This window comes from Dermacentor variabilis, chromosome 4, assembly GCF_050947875.1.
Source record: "Dermacentor variabilis isolate Ectoservices chromosome 4, ASM5094787v1, whole genome shotgun sequence".
NCBI classification, from domain to species: domain Eukaryota; kingdom Metazoa; phylum Arthropoda; class Arachnida; order Ixodida; family Ixodidae; genus Dermacentor; species Dermacentor variabilis.
Genome location: NC_134571.1, coordinates 36,280,056 through 36,295,914, shown reverse-complemented (window position 1 = coordinate 36,295,914; position 15,859 = coordinate 36,280,056). Strand labels below are relative to the sequence as shown.

Sequence of the window (15,859 nt, the reverse complement as noted above, 5' to 3'; positions counted from 1 at the left end):
TGCCCGAATCTTTTTGCGCGTGAATGCTGTCGCATTTAACGCGGTAACTGCGAAGTAATATAACGAAAAGCGTTGCGGCTCAGTGACGTCGCTATTTGCACCTGTAAGAGGATGACGCTCCCAGCCTTTCATTACTACGGAACCTCTTCGAGAAAAGCTAAACAATTCGAGCCTGCTGCATGCCCGTCTCACCCTTGCCATCAGTTTCTACTAGACCACAGTGCTTCACAAATACCACTATTTCCTGCTTGCTGGTTAGGAACAGCCCATGGCTTAGTCATTTAAGCGCTCGTGCCCAGGAACGAGAGGCATGGAGTTTTCAATGTGACTATTTGTTCGAGGATGTTTTTAACAGCGGAACTGTCCTAAGTCGACCCTTCGCCGCCCGTTGTCCGGTGTCACGCAGGGGGGCAGAGCGCACGCCGGCGGAGGTGCGAGGAGAGGGCTATAGGAGCAGGTGTTTCACCGGCGCGCGCCCTTTCGCTCCATGAATTCCGCTCGGCGCCAGCGGCAATGGGAGCTCGCTCGAGAGCGGCAGCGCCGACGTCGCGCAAATGCCGAGCTTCGAGAGCGAGAAGCGCAAGCAAAGCGCCAGCGGAGGGCAGCCGCTGTCGCGAGGATCGAGCACGGGAAGTGCAAGCCAAGCGCCGGTGGAGGCAAGTCAACCCCACTTTCAAGAGAAGGCAACCCAAGCCAAGCGCCAGCAGAGGCAAGCTAACCCCCAACTTCGAGAGCAGTAGGCCGAGCAGAGATGCTGACGCAGAGACATTCCTCCCGTGGAGGATGCCGATGGATGGTTCAAGAGAGAATTCCTCGACCGTGAGTGCGCCCACATCTGGAAGGTGTGTGAGAGACTGTGGTTTGATCACAGCCTCACACAACTGAATAGTGTGCGCAATCCGGAACCGAAGCTCGAATCCAGCAAAACGACGACAGCGGGATAAAAGACTTTCATGAAAAGCCGGCTAAGCACGGACTTCAAACTTGAGAAAACGACCAACGGCTTCGCTGTTTTGACAGCTTTCACTGCATGGAACCGGCTTTACTTATTTCTATTTTTCCCTCTCAAGAAACTATAATCGAAAAGTGAACTCGGGCGATTTTATGCGTGCAGAGAGAAAGAGAACTAACATGTTCAGAAACCGAAGTTACATGGCCTCCACATGAGAAGCAGGCGCGACTCGTCCGCCAATGCGTGCGAATGCTAGCCGAGTTCTAAAGCGACGGTATGAGCAGGAAGTAGTCCGGGGACGAGCCGGCCGGTTTGAGCGCGATCTGTTATGCACCCAGTGCCCTATCGGACGCGCGCACCGCGCGCGCGGGCCTCTTGCCCGCGTCCCGGCCACAACAAACCAGCGGCTGCGGCCGTCTCTGACGTCGGAGTCCGGCAGCATCGATCCTCCGGGGCCGAACCGCGTGGTCGCCGTCCCGCCCTCGCAAACGCATGCGCAGCCGGGAGGCGAGAGCGCCGCTTGTGCTCATACGGCCAGCCCCGGCCGAAAACGAGAGGGCCCGGGGTCCCGGAAAGGAAGAAGGGGGCGGCGGGCCTTGGCGGCGGTCCGCTTCTGCGAACGAGAGCTCCCTTTGCCCCGGCGCAGGACTCGAGCGCGGCGTCGGCCTGCAAAGGAGCGCGCGGCCAGCAGCACCAGCGCCCACCTCCACTGTATCGCTCGCTGCTGGCTCGTCGCACGTGCGGCAGCGGCCGGCGGCGCGGGAGCATCGCTGCTCCTCGCCCCCACATCGGTGCAGACTGACTTCGCCGCCAAAGGCTGGGGGAAAGCGTTTCGGCCGGTCGCTTGCGCAACCTGTGTGGACGCCCGGCCGTCGGCGTCGGGGTCGTTTCGGTGTGTGTGTGTGTGCGTGCGCATGTGTGTGTACGTTCGTGTCTGTGCCAGCGGTGGGATGGGGGGTGGCGTGGGAAACAGTGTTTTGAAATCGTCTTCCTCCTCCTCTTCTCTCCTGGCTCTCTTTTAGCGGGGCGGTGCATGCCGATCTCGTTTGGAAGGGAGAAAGCGGGCGGGCAGCCCGACTGACCGAGCGACCCAGTCAAGTTGCGCAAGTTTCGTTAAGCAAAAGTGCACGCGGAGGCGCGATCGGAAAAGAAGACAAAAAAGTAATAACGCAGAGAAGAGCGACAGAAGAAAGAACCGTGCTGAGTCGGTGACCACTCATTTTTTTTTTTCACTGTGTTGCACGCAGTTACGTTTGGTTTCGTCTTCGTTTTTTTTTTTTTCTGTGTCCCTTCGGCCGTTCGGTATACACGGCGCGGGGCGGTGTGCAGTTTAGTTTCGGCGCTGCTGACATTACGCAAGTAACGCGACTCCATGGATCTGTCGAAAGCGCTGGCCGATTGAAGGGCGTATAGCGTCAAACTCTGTTTATTTTCGGGCCACCAAATTGATCCCTCCGTCTGTCGCGTCTTTGCTGTTCTGAGCTGAGCGAGAACTATTGACTCGGCGCAAAGTGCCCCAGATGCGCAGTTGCGCGCCGAACCCGAGCTTCATATAAGAGAAATTCGGAGGGAAAGTAATCGCGTAGGAAAAATAAAGAAAGGAGGACTGTGCACTCGTTGATTTCGTTGTTCGTCATTGGTGTGTGTGTGTGTATACGTCGCCAATTCACTTTACGCAACTGCAAACTGACGACGATCGAAGGAGCGCTGCTCTTCCAAAATGCATCTCTTTTGACGTCGATTTAAACTAGAACGTTCGCCTGGCGTGCCATCTCTGACGAAACTGCACGTGGAGTAGACTGTCGCAACACTGTTCTTCCAAAGAAAGAAAGAAAGACAAGAAGAGAAACCATCAATGTTATCGGCAGCATCGAGGCGCCTCAAGTGAATCTGCGGCGAACAACGGGATTGAGCAAACCGGCGACTTCTGGGAAGGAAATTTCAGTAAAATATCGTTTCTCGGCGACCGGCGTGGAGCGCAAATAGGAGGCACCAAAGGAATCGTCGGGCGCGTCACAATACCAGCCCACTGCGAGAAAAGTGCACCGGGTTCGTATGTCGTCATCGTCAGGGAGAGTTCATTCCCGAAGCAAAGCCTCCCTCGGATCACGTCTAGCTCGCGTCCACGTGCTCAAGGATTGCACAATCCGGGAGCGAAACAAGAACGGGTGAGTGACCAGGATCTCTCTTTCTCTCTCCCTGTAATCTCTGAATGTGTCCCTTCTTTCTGTGCTATATGTTTCCTTCTCTCATTCTCTTTCGCGTGCCTTACAGTCGGAACGGTTGATTTCTCGGAACGTGTCATTTCGCAAGAACTAAGTACGGCATCGTCTGACCGAGGCCGCGCTACGTATCTATATATCAAACGAACACCGTCCGTTCTTTTCTGCGCAACACTCAGAGCGCGGCGACTGCTGTAATAAGCGCGAACGGTAGTCTTAAGAGGCGAAGCTCTTCACTTGACGCATGGAAAAAGGGGCGATAACTTCGAAGAAGGAAAGAACTAAGCTGGCGGATCACTTTCGGAGCGGGCATTGCAAAACACCTTTTCGTTATAATCTCAAGTATACAAAGGCCTTACAGGCACGTGGCGTTGCGCAGACATGCCGACTGAAGCAGCATTTCATCTCTCTCTCTCGAAAGAGAGAAGCTCATAATATGTGCGAATTGAAAGTTTTGCCGCGCCACGGAGATGAAAAGAAGTGGTTGGGGTACCGTGGTTGGTAGACTCGCGCGTTAAAGGAAGTCACAGCTACTTTTAGCAGGAAATAACGTCTATCCTTTGCGTTAGTGATGCGAGCGAGGAATAGAGGGGAGAGAAGAAAAATGGAAAAGTAGTTAGGTCAGCCAGATGCGTATCCAGTTTCCTACCCTACACAGGATAAATGTTTTAAGGAGATAAAAAAGAAAGATGGAAAAGAGATAGCGCATTGAACGAGCATTCCGATAAACCAAAATTTACGGCACTCTATAAGAAAGACAGACTCAGGAGTCCTGAGTCAATGAATGCGCTAGGCAGCTCGACTTCAATGTACCCATTCACATGATCTAGCACCCGAGTTATGCAGCAGAACGAACGTGTTAACTAGCGGGTGTTCGAATAGGGAAGTTTCCGAACCAAAGGCGAATATTCTAGAAATACGACCTCCAAATAATGAGTCGCGCATAAAATATTTTACTTTTAAATATTTATAGGCGTTTTCTTTCGAGGAACCCGTATGGATTTCCTTTGTAGCAATTGCTACGAACGGGTGGATGTCTGATTTTCCCTTTATTCATTACTTCTCTCCACCTTGCAGGTTTCCGCAGAACTACTACGTCAAAATATTTTACTTTTTAACACAGGGAAACGCAAAGCTTGCGCGGAGACCTCTTGGTAAAAACAGAGGCGTATTGGCATTATTTCATATGGCTTATTTACATGCACACCTGAATGCATGTAATTCCGTTCATAAATGAACTGAGGAGTTTCTAAATGAGAAACAACTGATTTCAGTTATCTGGTACACCATAATGTTGACAACAATAAAAAAAAGCGCACAAGCACGTCACCATATGTTGGTGATGTACCCGCCATATATAGTGTTGTGCTATAGTTCAAGGTGAGAAGCGTGGCACTACAGTACCGCACATTGCTCTGAAGGGATGGAAATATGGCGTCAGTGGCCAAAAAATAAGTTGGTTTGTTTAAATTGAGACAGTAAACTCGCATGCGTGGGCTGCCTACAGGTGAGACATTCATAGTGAATGACTGAATATGATTGAGCAAAAATTTTCCGCCCCGCACATCCGCTCAGGAAGTGGTGCTCCCGCGCAGTCAACTCAGCTCCGTTGCAGCAAAATAATTCGAATCAGTCCTCACTTCCATCTTTCTCTTCTTCGAGAGTGCAATATAATAGTTGTTATGGTTTACTTGTTCGAAAGAAGCGGATATTCGACAATTTCTCCTAGTGATTTCTCGAATCGAGTAAGAATCGAATAGCAAAGACTTTAAGATTCGTATTCGAAATTTCGAATCGTCCCACACCTTTAACGTTTACTTAAGTAATGCTTTATATTGGTGTTAAATAAGAACAGCGCGAGGGACAGGGACAAACGAAGAAAGACACCCACAGTGCCGTGTGTGTCTTTCGTCGTTTGTCCCTGTATCTCGCGCTGTTCTTGTTTTAACATTCACTACCGACATGCCCAAGTCTCTACCCATTTGGATTGGTATTCACTTCAACGCTATGGTGCACTACATTGCCACTTTGAGCCCCCTACAAGCAGGAAAATCTATCTTAAGCTTCATTTTCGTTTCCGGCTTCGAACGAGACGTTCCAAGCAGCTGTGACGTTACAAGGAAGCGCAACGTTTGCTTGGTCAAAATCAACTGGCTAAATTTTGACCCTTCATTCAAGGTCGCGCTGCTTCAGCCACTATCACAGCTTTGAACAGGCAACTGGCGCCGACCATCAGAGTATTGTACTCAAAAGTGTATGCAAGAAACAACAGGATTTTGCAGAAATGGCCCTGAATCCAGTTTCGTAGTCGTTGTTTAAGGAGATGCTACGCAGGCAGAGGCGACAACATTATGTGCGTTTGTTTGCCTCTTCTTTCCTTCTTTTTTTAAGCGGCCGTTTACGAACATGGTTGTCACGATGAAATGTTGTTTTTAAGTATTCGGGCTCGACTGTGTTGCGGTGCTTTTATTACGATAAAGTGAGAACGAGGCCACTATAAACGAAGTTATCCCAAAGTTGTTGCGTACGAATGCACATCGCGTAACAAATAATTTCATGATAAAAGTAACGAAGACAACGTCTACTAGTCGAACCGCACTAAATGCTCTGCATTTGAAGATGCCTTCTGTCAGCGGAAATGAGTCGCTGAACTGTTGAGTACACTGCATGCTACTCAAGATTCTTCCTCTTGCTATTTTCGCATTTCCCACCGACACGGGCTGACAAAAAGAGAAGCGCATTTTTCAGCTTTCTGTTTAAGGATCCACGTTGCGGTTTACTTTTGCCTTCCTACTGTTTGCATTGGCTGACTTCTATAAAAAGCATGTGTTTTAGTAGGTCTCGTCATTTCCTCGAGTCCTTGACTTGCTTGGCGAGTTCGAAGCGTTTCCTGCATAACGCCTCGAATTAACTTTGTGGCCTTCCTGCACGTCGTTCCTCGTGTGTGTGTAGATGCAAGCGTTGCCTTTGCTTTTAGAAAATTTTCAAAGTTTCCGGCTCATGAAATCAGCTGACCTCAGTGGCCGACTGCAGACATGGTGGACAACGGCACATTTGCGCGTTGATAGTACTTTCCTTCCTTCTTCCCTCTCTGCTTTCTTTATTTATTTTTCCATACCTAACACCCTAAAAGGTTACAATGGCGCTCCGGCTTTCTTCTTCATACCCGGAATCGTCAGTCATACTTGAGGCCGGAGCAGACACCACTGTGGTAATGGCAGTCGCGCATCAGGCGCGAATTCCGTTGGAAAGTAGGCCTGACGTTTCGCAATGGTTTTGGCTAAGGTTGAGTGTGGTCTTATTACTGGTAAGCGAGCAAGATGGTTTGAGGAAAGCTGAGTCAGGTGCCGAATGTGAGTCCACAGTGCAGCACCAATATTGACACATGTACTTATCTTTATCGATGCTTCTATGCGCCGTCTGTTGTCGCCGAACCTTGTGTTATCTGATTTCATCGCCTGACACGAATGGTGTAGAACTTTATGGAAGGCACGCGGGTCCCAACGATTAGTCTGGAACGTTCGACGACTGCTGTATAAAAGCCGACGCGCTTGACCCGCTGATCAGATTTTCGACGATCGCCGACCGTGTTCGCCGCTATCGTTGTGCTTTAAGTGTAGCCTGTTTTTGTGGGCACAGGTTCGCCCAATAGAAGTCAGTTTTGTCTTTCACAGTATTGCTACTGTGTTCTTCAACGTCACCGCCACGTGACAATATATACGTTGATGAAATTATCAGCATCATCTACCTTTTTATTTCCACTGCCACGACGAGGGCCTTTCCCAGCGACCTCCAATGTTCCCTGTCGCGCTTGCTCATTCTAAGCTATATCTGAAAATTTCCTACAGAATCTGGCAGTGGCCACTGTCGCGAGTGGAGACGAACTTCAATGTGAATCTTCAATACGGGAGTCATTTGGATGGCATAGGCAAACTTTCATATGACGGTGGACGCTTGAAGTAATTAACAGTGGTCGTCCAAGGAATTTATCGCTGCAACCAATGATTCGACATGGGAACTTGTCTTCGTCCGGGCAGCAGCATCATTTTTTTAGCAGCGTTAATACACGCACAGCTCACTCTCCCCTACCCTGAATGGGGGAGGACGAGAGTAAGCTGGTGCACATGGTAGGACATGGCATAAGCGCTTCGACACCGCTGCTACTTACTTATGAGAACGCAAACTACATTATTTAACAATGTTCATTTCCGAAGAAAATGGCTTAAGTGAGCCTCCGTGCTGGCATATATGGAGAGTATTTATGGGAAAACATAGTGTCAAAATCAGACTGTAAATTTGGAAATGGAATGAATGAAGGGAATGAAGATGTCAGGAAATTTTCGTTTTAGAACAAGCAGCCAATGTTGCTAAATATGCAGTTTCAAGGCACTATCGAGGTGGTTTTTACAGCTAAAGCGTTATAGTAGCTGTATCGCTTTCGAAAACGACTACGTTGGCTATACTATACGAAACATGCGACGGAAAAGCAAATGTACCTGCTTATTCCCAATGTTGGCCACAACAATACGAGGTGAACTGAAACGCTTGCTGCAGTTAGAGCATAAACTCGGACATTCATGAGCATTATGCAACTATATTTGGCTAAAACAGACAAGAAAGGTGACCTAATTTTCCACATAATATTGCATGCTCTCCATAGGTTATCAAATGTGTGCGTGCGTGCGTGCGTGTCTGTGTGTGTCGATCAGGCAGCCAATACTTCTACGAGAAATCAAGATACTCAATGGACTAATTAAAATAATTACGTTAATTAATGTTTAGTTAGCTTTGCGGCCAATATTTCAATCTACGAATTGCAGCCGGTGAGTTCGCAAAGTGTACCCGCTTGGAACGAATTCTCCTGGCTGCACCAGTTTCGAGATATTAATTTTCAAAGTGTCCGTCAAAAGGCATTGGTGTTCCAGTTACTTTGTTTTTTAGAAGCTGTTTTATTCATTGAAGCGCTAAAGTAACTGGAACACCAATGCATTTCGATGGACACTTTGAAAATTGATATCTCGAAACTGGTGCAGTCCGGAGAAATCGTTACAAGTGGATACACCTTGCCAACTCACCGGCTACAATTCGCAGCTTGAAATATTGGCCGTAAAGTGAATAATATAAACAGTTAATTAACGGAATTATTTATTATTCAATTAATTAAATTACAATTCGTAGCTTGAAATATTGGCCGTAAAGTGACTAATTAAATAGTTAATTGACGTAATTATGTATTATTCAATTAAGTCTTTTTATTTCTCGTAGAAGTAATGGCCACCTGATCGAGTAATTTACATCAAGGATTAAAATCGTGCTATCTGCCACAGGCAGTTTTTAAAAAATTTGGTGCAGCTAAAAAAAAATCAAGCACCCTACACGTATGTTATCGCCGGCCTTGTACAATGTGCAGTATTCGCAGGATAAGCGCATGTTTTTTAATAGCCCGCCGGGCGTTTTTCTTGTGGCTTTGACATCGTTGCAAGTTCTTAAGCAAGTTCTGAGAGATGACGTCCGCGACGAACGCGAGAACGACGGCGAGATATCTAACAGGTCAAGTACCCCGGGAGATAAACTTCGTTATGGAATCTACAGCAGTACTGCTGTTGTCTGTGCCTTATTTTCTTTTTCCTGAGTTATGACACGACGGTGATATGATGACGAGATTGTTTTACTATCAAAGCCATTTCAAACCGGCAACACGCCCATAACCTCTATCGTTATGAAAGAGAGCCTTTTTTGCAATGTCTCGGTGAGGCGGGAAGATGTGTACGTTTGTGTTTTGCTGCAAGGTTTAGGATCGCAGGTGGCGCGCGTTGATGGATGTGCATATTGCGCGAAGCGCAGTTCGGAGTCCGCTAGGCGCCTGCTTGCCAACAGATTGCGAAAGCGCAACGGCGCGAATCAGGCAGATCGTACACAACGACGTCTGGTCGCGCCCTCTAACGTCCTGCCTTACACAGTGTACAAACGACGCCGGTCACGCCTATATATCTCTCGAACTCTACCCCTTCGGGTTTGTTGTAGTCGCAGTTCTTGTTTTCTTTCTTTTTTTTTGTGTTGCAGCTTGGCTCCCGCATCTATACACTGACTGCCCTTTGCGGCGTCGACGGCGATTAAGCTCGGCGTTGCGATGGGCCAGGGCGCACGCAGGGCGTGGTGAAATACACTCGCGCTGCATAGCGCGATAGCATAAATCATTGAGGAGGAAGCGGTACAACACGCGCCGGCGAAGTCGCTATGGAGAGATTTGCTTTGGATCGACGTTTGCACGCAGTCCGAGCAAGTGAGCTGCGCTACGGGTTAAGTATATTAACCAGGATTAGGGAAACGCGAAACCGAGCTACGTCCACATTCCTGTCGTCAAGCGCCGTACAGACGCGTGGCACTAAATCCATGAGCAGGGAGTCGAGAGCAGTACGAGTACTGTATACCTGCGCTGTAAAGGTTTACTCGGCATGTGCTCCTGAATACTGCAATGCTAATCTTTGCCTCACCACTTCTGCGCAGTGCAGTGAACACTAGAGCTAGTGTCAACCAATCGGTAACGTGAGCGGGCTGCGTTTACCAGAAAAGAAAGCTCGTCCATTTAGCGCTACTAATCCTTCCGAAATTTCACGTTTTAAATACTAGCGGAAGCGCTCCGAAAAGCTCGGGGAAACTGTGGACTTTGAATTGAAAAAAAAAAACTTAAAAAAGAAAGGAAAAATGCCGCCTATGCTACTCACAGGAAGTGAACCACGATCAAAAGGGCGTGGCTCCCCGGCATTAAATCCGAGGCAACGTGGTGCCTGCGGCTATCCGCGGTGCCCTTAAACATCTCGAAGGCGCAATGCTTGGACTTACGTCATAGCGACAACCACCAGGTGAACGCGTCATCTGCTTAGGTGCTGTTTAAAGGCTGCTAACAAGTGAAGTGTGGAATTGCCAACCCTGCGGCTTCGCCAAGATTGGTTCAGTGGCAGTGGTGTATACCACTCACAAATTTAGCTAAAGTGAAATTTTGTTTCAGTTGGCCTTTAAGTCGTAGGGCGATAATAGGTGGACAGTAAAGGAGCTCTTCTGGTTCTCTTTTCCGATTGGCTGACGCCGTCCCTAGCTCTCACTATGCAGCATGGCATTGGTAAGGTGTAGCGTAGAAGTCAAGATATAAGCCAAGATACTTAACTGCGCTTGTGTTGCACTGACTCTTTCTTATTCGGGTCTCTGCGCTGCAGTTAGCACTTCACGTTCACTATAGAGGGTTTTATTTTCAATTCACGGACTGTTACATGAATGACTCCCCAATTTCGTGCGCAGTGATGTAAAAATTAGCAGGATCGCCCTAAACGCCGAAAGAACCCGTAAAAACATTTTCATGCATAACGGCTCGACTGTATACCACGGTGAATTTGGTTTTTTACAGACACCAAATTCGGTTGTTACTAAAACGGCAGCGTTAATAGCGCAAGGTGGTGGCATCCGAACGCTTGAGCAAAATAGCCTATGCCAACAAGTTCACTTGTCAAGTCGGGGCGCTTTCACGTGCGGAAACTTGGTTTACCCAGCGTGGGAAGCGTGCAAAAAGCCTTGGGAACGCCGCAGTAGCTTAGTGGTTATAACTTAGTGTTGTTAAGCGCAAGGTCGCGCGGGTCCAATCCCGGCCGCGGCGGCCGCATTTCGATTGGCGCGATATGCAAAAACGCTCGCGCACTTAGATTTAGTGGCCAGTTAGAGAGCCCCAGGCGGTCAAAATTAATCAGGAGTCCCCACTACAGCGTGCCTCATAATCAGATCGTGGTTTTTTCACGTAAAACCACTGAATTCACTTCAATGATAAAATACTGCGCGTCATATTCTGCTTTCTAAAATCCTTCAACATCATGTAATGCACGCAGAATGCACTTATCAAGGGGAAGCTCGTGCGATAATAGCTGCAGCGCAGCCTTGCTGTCTGAAAACGAAACAATAGACTGAAACTGATAGGGATACAGTTATCGCGTGTTAAGTTTGCCATTGGGTTCCCGTGGGTACGTTCCCCTATCGGTGAAGCAGGCAACAATGCCGTTGATAGTCTAGCGCGCAGAGCGCTGTAGTTTAAGCCAACGAAGAAGGCTACACAAGACGCAAAGAGAGACGTGAAGAAGGACACCTTAAACTACTTCCATTCGTTGTAGTCTCTATTGCATCAACCTTGTATGATTAAGCAACTTAACAGAGAAGATGCCGCTCTCCTATATCGCATCCGTCCAGGATCTACGCAAACTCCAGCTTGGTGGTGCAAGACCGGACTTGGCTTATAATCGTCGTGCGTGCATTCTGAACCTCTTCCCGACATTGAAAATTACATGCTAAACTGTCCCGAATTTGAAGCAGAACGTACGATATTAATATATCAACTCAAGTGCAAGATGACACCACGCTCAAATGCCAGTGATATTTTTTTTCCCGCGAGGACGTGGGATATTTATGAGAGAGCTGTTTCGGCTCCTCCTTAAGTTCCTTCGTGATACTGGTTTGGAAAGGGAATGGTGAGTCGTGTGGGTTGCCGTGGTTTGGAAAACGTGCAGCGTATTAGGCTTCTTGTCAACTTGTTTATGATAGCTGGTGTCGTTAGCTGGACTGCGAAGTGTTTTAGACCATATAGACCATATCACGTTTGATAGGTGGCGTTCAGATCAAGCTGTCGCAGGCAACTTTAGCAAGGCTATATCCGCCTGCAGCAAGAAACTCTCCTCCTCCTTCTATGCTCGTCAAAGGACATTTTGCCAACAGTAGGAGCACGGAAGTGGATCTCTTTTGTTCTTGTAGGATTATTGGAATGCGGCCTTTTTTTTTTTCAGGCTCAGGATAGGGGACACCACTTGTCGGGAGAACATTCTTATCATTCCTGAGATTGCATCTCGAGTAGCGGTGCTTCCAATAAGTGCCGCTCATCTTTTTTAATCTTTATTTTGCGTCTTTGTTGCACTTGTGTCTATCACCTGTATGCGATGACTCATGCCTTTATATTTTTTTATTTTAATCACATGTGTTCCCGATAAGTGAAGTACTGTTCTCGGAAGCTCCTTGCTTACAACTTATCTGCCTAACTGGCCTGATAAGCCTGCGTTGAATGTTTGGCGGTAATTCCTTCTTCAGTGTTCACAAGCCACTGCACCCACTTGGCCATTTTGTGGGCAACCGAGAGTTGTGCACGTGGAGGACTTCAGTTTTCGCAAATGTACAGAACGTTGCAGAAGGAGATCAGATTGGAGAGCAAGAAAGAAGCATGTAGATGCTAAAGGATTTGATTCAGGCCCATGTCACGAACAAAAAATCAAGAGCGCCTTTCTCGCGTGCAAAATAAGAAACAGCGCTTTCCGAAGATACGAGAATATTAAGCACTTCAAGACGTCCATTGCAACGACACGGAGAAATCTCTGCTGAAGCATTGGGAGGTCTGGGACATCTTTTTCAAAAACACATAAGTTACCTTTTAAAATATCTTTTGAAAAGGGATGAGACCTTCACTTCACCTCTTGAAGAGGCAGAACGTGTGTCGAGTGAGCTCCTGAAGAACACTTTGCAGTTGGGCGAGCGCGATTTAAACCGTACATCCGGGAAGGAAGGAAGGAAGGAAGGAAGGAAGGAAGGAAGGAAGGAAGGAAGGAAGGAAGGAAGGAAGGAAGGAAGGAAGGAAGGAAGGAAGGAAGGAAGGAAGGAAGGAAGGAAGGAAGGAAATCAACGTTATTCGAGGTCCTGCAGGCCACGAGAGCTTTGGGCTCTCATGGAGTGGGTGTCCCCCACGACGCAACCGGGAGGTGTAGTTTCCTGGCGGCGTCGTGGACCTGCTGGACGGCCCAGAGTTGGGGAGCGAGTTCTTCGCTCCAGATTGCTTCTTCAAACTTACGCTTGTCCTGTTCGTAGTTTATGTGAGCTTGCGAGCACGGCCAGAGTAAATGATATACGTTAAGGGATCCATTGCAATTGGTGCAATAAGACTTGTCGTAGAGTTCAGGCATGTAATGGTGTGGTCTGTTTTGCGTGGGGTATGTGTCTGTTTGTAGCTTTCTGATTGTAACCGCTTGAGCTCGAGTGAGCGTGCGGTGTGGCGTGCCTCTCTACCTTGTAGGTAGTAGTGTTTAGTGATTTCATTGTATGTAGTGGGGGCGTCCTTGTTCTCCGAGTGGTCGGGTGAAGCAGCGCGGTCTGTAAGCACGCACGCAGCCTCGTGTGCCGCCTCGTTAAGGTTGGGGACGTCGCCGATCTTTGATCCTAAGTGTGCCGGGAACCAGTATATGACGTGTTTCTTAATCTCTTTCTTTGTATCAATTCTGAGAGCCTGTGCGCAGACCGTGCCCTTTTGGAAAGCTCTGATAGCGGCTATGGAGTCGCTGTAGATATGGCAAAGATAGTCGTCGGTGAGCGCAACAGCGATCGCAACCTGTTCGGCCTGTTCAGGCTTCCTTGCGATTACCGTGGCTGCATGTCTTGTGGATCCGCAGCCGTTCATAGCCGCCACTGCGAAAGCTTTGTTTCCCGCGTATGCAGCCGCGTCCACAAAAGCTGAGCGTTCACGGTTCGTCGAGGCTTGGTTAAGGAGGAATTGTCCTCGCGCTTGACGGCTGCCGTTGTTGTTTTCGGGGTGTACGTTTCTGGGCACAGGTCGTACCGTGATCTTGGCACGGATGTCCCGTGGGAGGTTCGCAAAGTCTTTTTCTGTTTCCTTGTGCAAAGCCTAGCTTCTCTAGGATCGTGCGCCCCGGAGGCGTCGTCGAAAGCCTAGCAAGCTGGGCGCGCTGCTGGGCTTCGGCAATTTCTTCCAGGGTGTTTTGCATGCCCAGCTGCTCCAGCCTTTCCTTGCTGGTGCTGGTCGGAATGCCGAGGGCTTGCTTGGTGACCTTTCTGATTTGGGCATTAAGCCTGTCTCTTTCGGATCGTGACCAATTGAGCGTTGCTGCAACGTATGCGAAATGACAAGTGACGAACGCGTGTATGAGTTTGATGAGATTATGTTCCTTGAGGCCCCTGTGTCTACTTGCAATTCTTCTGATGAGCCCAATAGCGTTGTTGGTCTTGGTGATGAGCTTCTGAACCGTAGAGGCATTGACGCCTTTAGTCTCTACGATCATACCCAGGACTCTGATTTTGTCGATGCACGGTATGGCGTGTCCCGAATTGGTTCGTACGGTAATTTCTTGATTATAATCGAAGTCTGACGAGTATGGCCTGCGGCCCTTCTGCGTGGGTCTGCGTATGAGCAGCTCCGACTTGGTAGGCGAGCATCTGAGTCCTGTGGGAATTAGAAATTATTCTACGGTATTCACTGCTTCTTGCAATGTGTCCTGCACCATGCCCGGGGTTCCTTTGGAGACCCACATGGTGATATAGTCTGCGTATATGGTATGCTCGAGCCCGTGGATCTGTCCGAGTTTCTCAGCAAGTCCCGCCATGGTAAGGTTGAAAAGCATAGGGGAGATGGCCGAGCCTTGAGGTGGGCCCCTGCTCCCCAGGGAGAGTGTCTCCGTGGAGAGGTCGGCAAATCGGAGCGTAGCCGTCCTGTTATCCAAGAATGACTTGACGTACGCGTGGAATCTAACTCCGAGGTTGAGGTCGGAAATGGTGTCCACAATGTATTGGTGAGAGAGGTTATCGAATGCTTTCTCGAGATCCAACCCGAGAATAATGGCCTTGGCGTTTCTAATGGGGTCATCAATGATTTGGTGCTTGATTAAAATCATGGTGTCTTCAGTTGATAGACCGGGTCTAAATCCAATGAGGGTGTGTGGTAACAGTCCCTTGTTTTCGAGGAATCTGGAGACTCTGTTCTGAACGGCGTATTCCACAGCTTTACCCACGCACGACGTGAGTGATATGGGTCTGAGGTTTTCGATGTCCGAGGGCTTGTTGGGCTTTGGGATGAGAACCATGGTGGCGTTCTTCCATTCCGGCGGGACTCTACCGGAAGCCCAGACCTGATTGATTCGTTCCGCTAGGAACCGGACGGAGTCTTCGTCCAAGTTACGAAGAGCCTTGTTGCTAATACCGTCCTGACCTGGAGCCGATGTGCCATTCAGGTTTTGAAGGACGGTCCTGATTTCTTCCAGGGTGAAGGGTTCGTCGAGATTGGGGATGTCCGCGCCCGTGTACGGGGAACCGGGTGCCTCGGCCTCGTTTTCGTGGCTACTCGAGAGTGGCATGTATCTCTCGGCAAGTCTTGCCATAAATTCCTGCTCGTTGGAGTTTTTCAGTTCGCGTTTCGCTATCTTGTCAGCCGCCTTGGTCTGGGAGCTCCTGGTTTGACCTTTGTTAAGAAGGTGTTTGAGCAGGTTCCAGGTTTTTCCCGATGTCATGCTGCCATCGGCCCTTGCGCATACTTCGTCCCATTGTTGGTACTTCAAAAAGGTGTGGCGTAATAGTAATGCATTTCCCTCGTTTTTTACCGCTAATTGCCACTGAAATTTCCTTTTGAAGTGTTGCCCAAAATATTCTCGCTAAACAGTACCTGAGATATCTAACATGAATCGAGCGTTTAAGACAAAACTGAATACGAATAAAAAGAAAAGATAATCTCGTTCACAAGGCGAGTAAACATGTTAATATGCGTGTCTTTGAGAGCAGTGCCTGCACTTCGTACATCTGCACCTGCTGGGAACATGCACATTACGTAGGTGCAGATCGGGCGTACTTTGATTGTCCCACTGTTTAACCTTTATGGCATTTTAGT

General features: G+C 48.6%; 1 protein-coding gene across 1 annotated transcript in view; it reads left to right on the top strand.

Annotated features, from left to right (window-relative positions):
* Positions 1-1,530: 1,530 nt before the first annotated feature.
* The window catches only part of LOC142578933 (solute carrier family 35 member F3-like), a 225,754-nt gene continuing 211,425 nt past the window's right edge, over positions 1,531-15,859 (top strand). The window contains exon 1 of the mRNA XM_075688637.1: positions 1,531-3,120. The gene's annotated coding sequence lies outside the window, so the exon portion shown is untranslated. The remainder of the gene's footprint in view (positions 3,121-15,859) is intronic.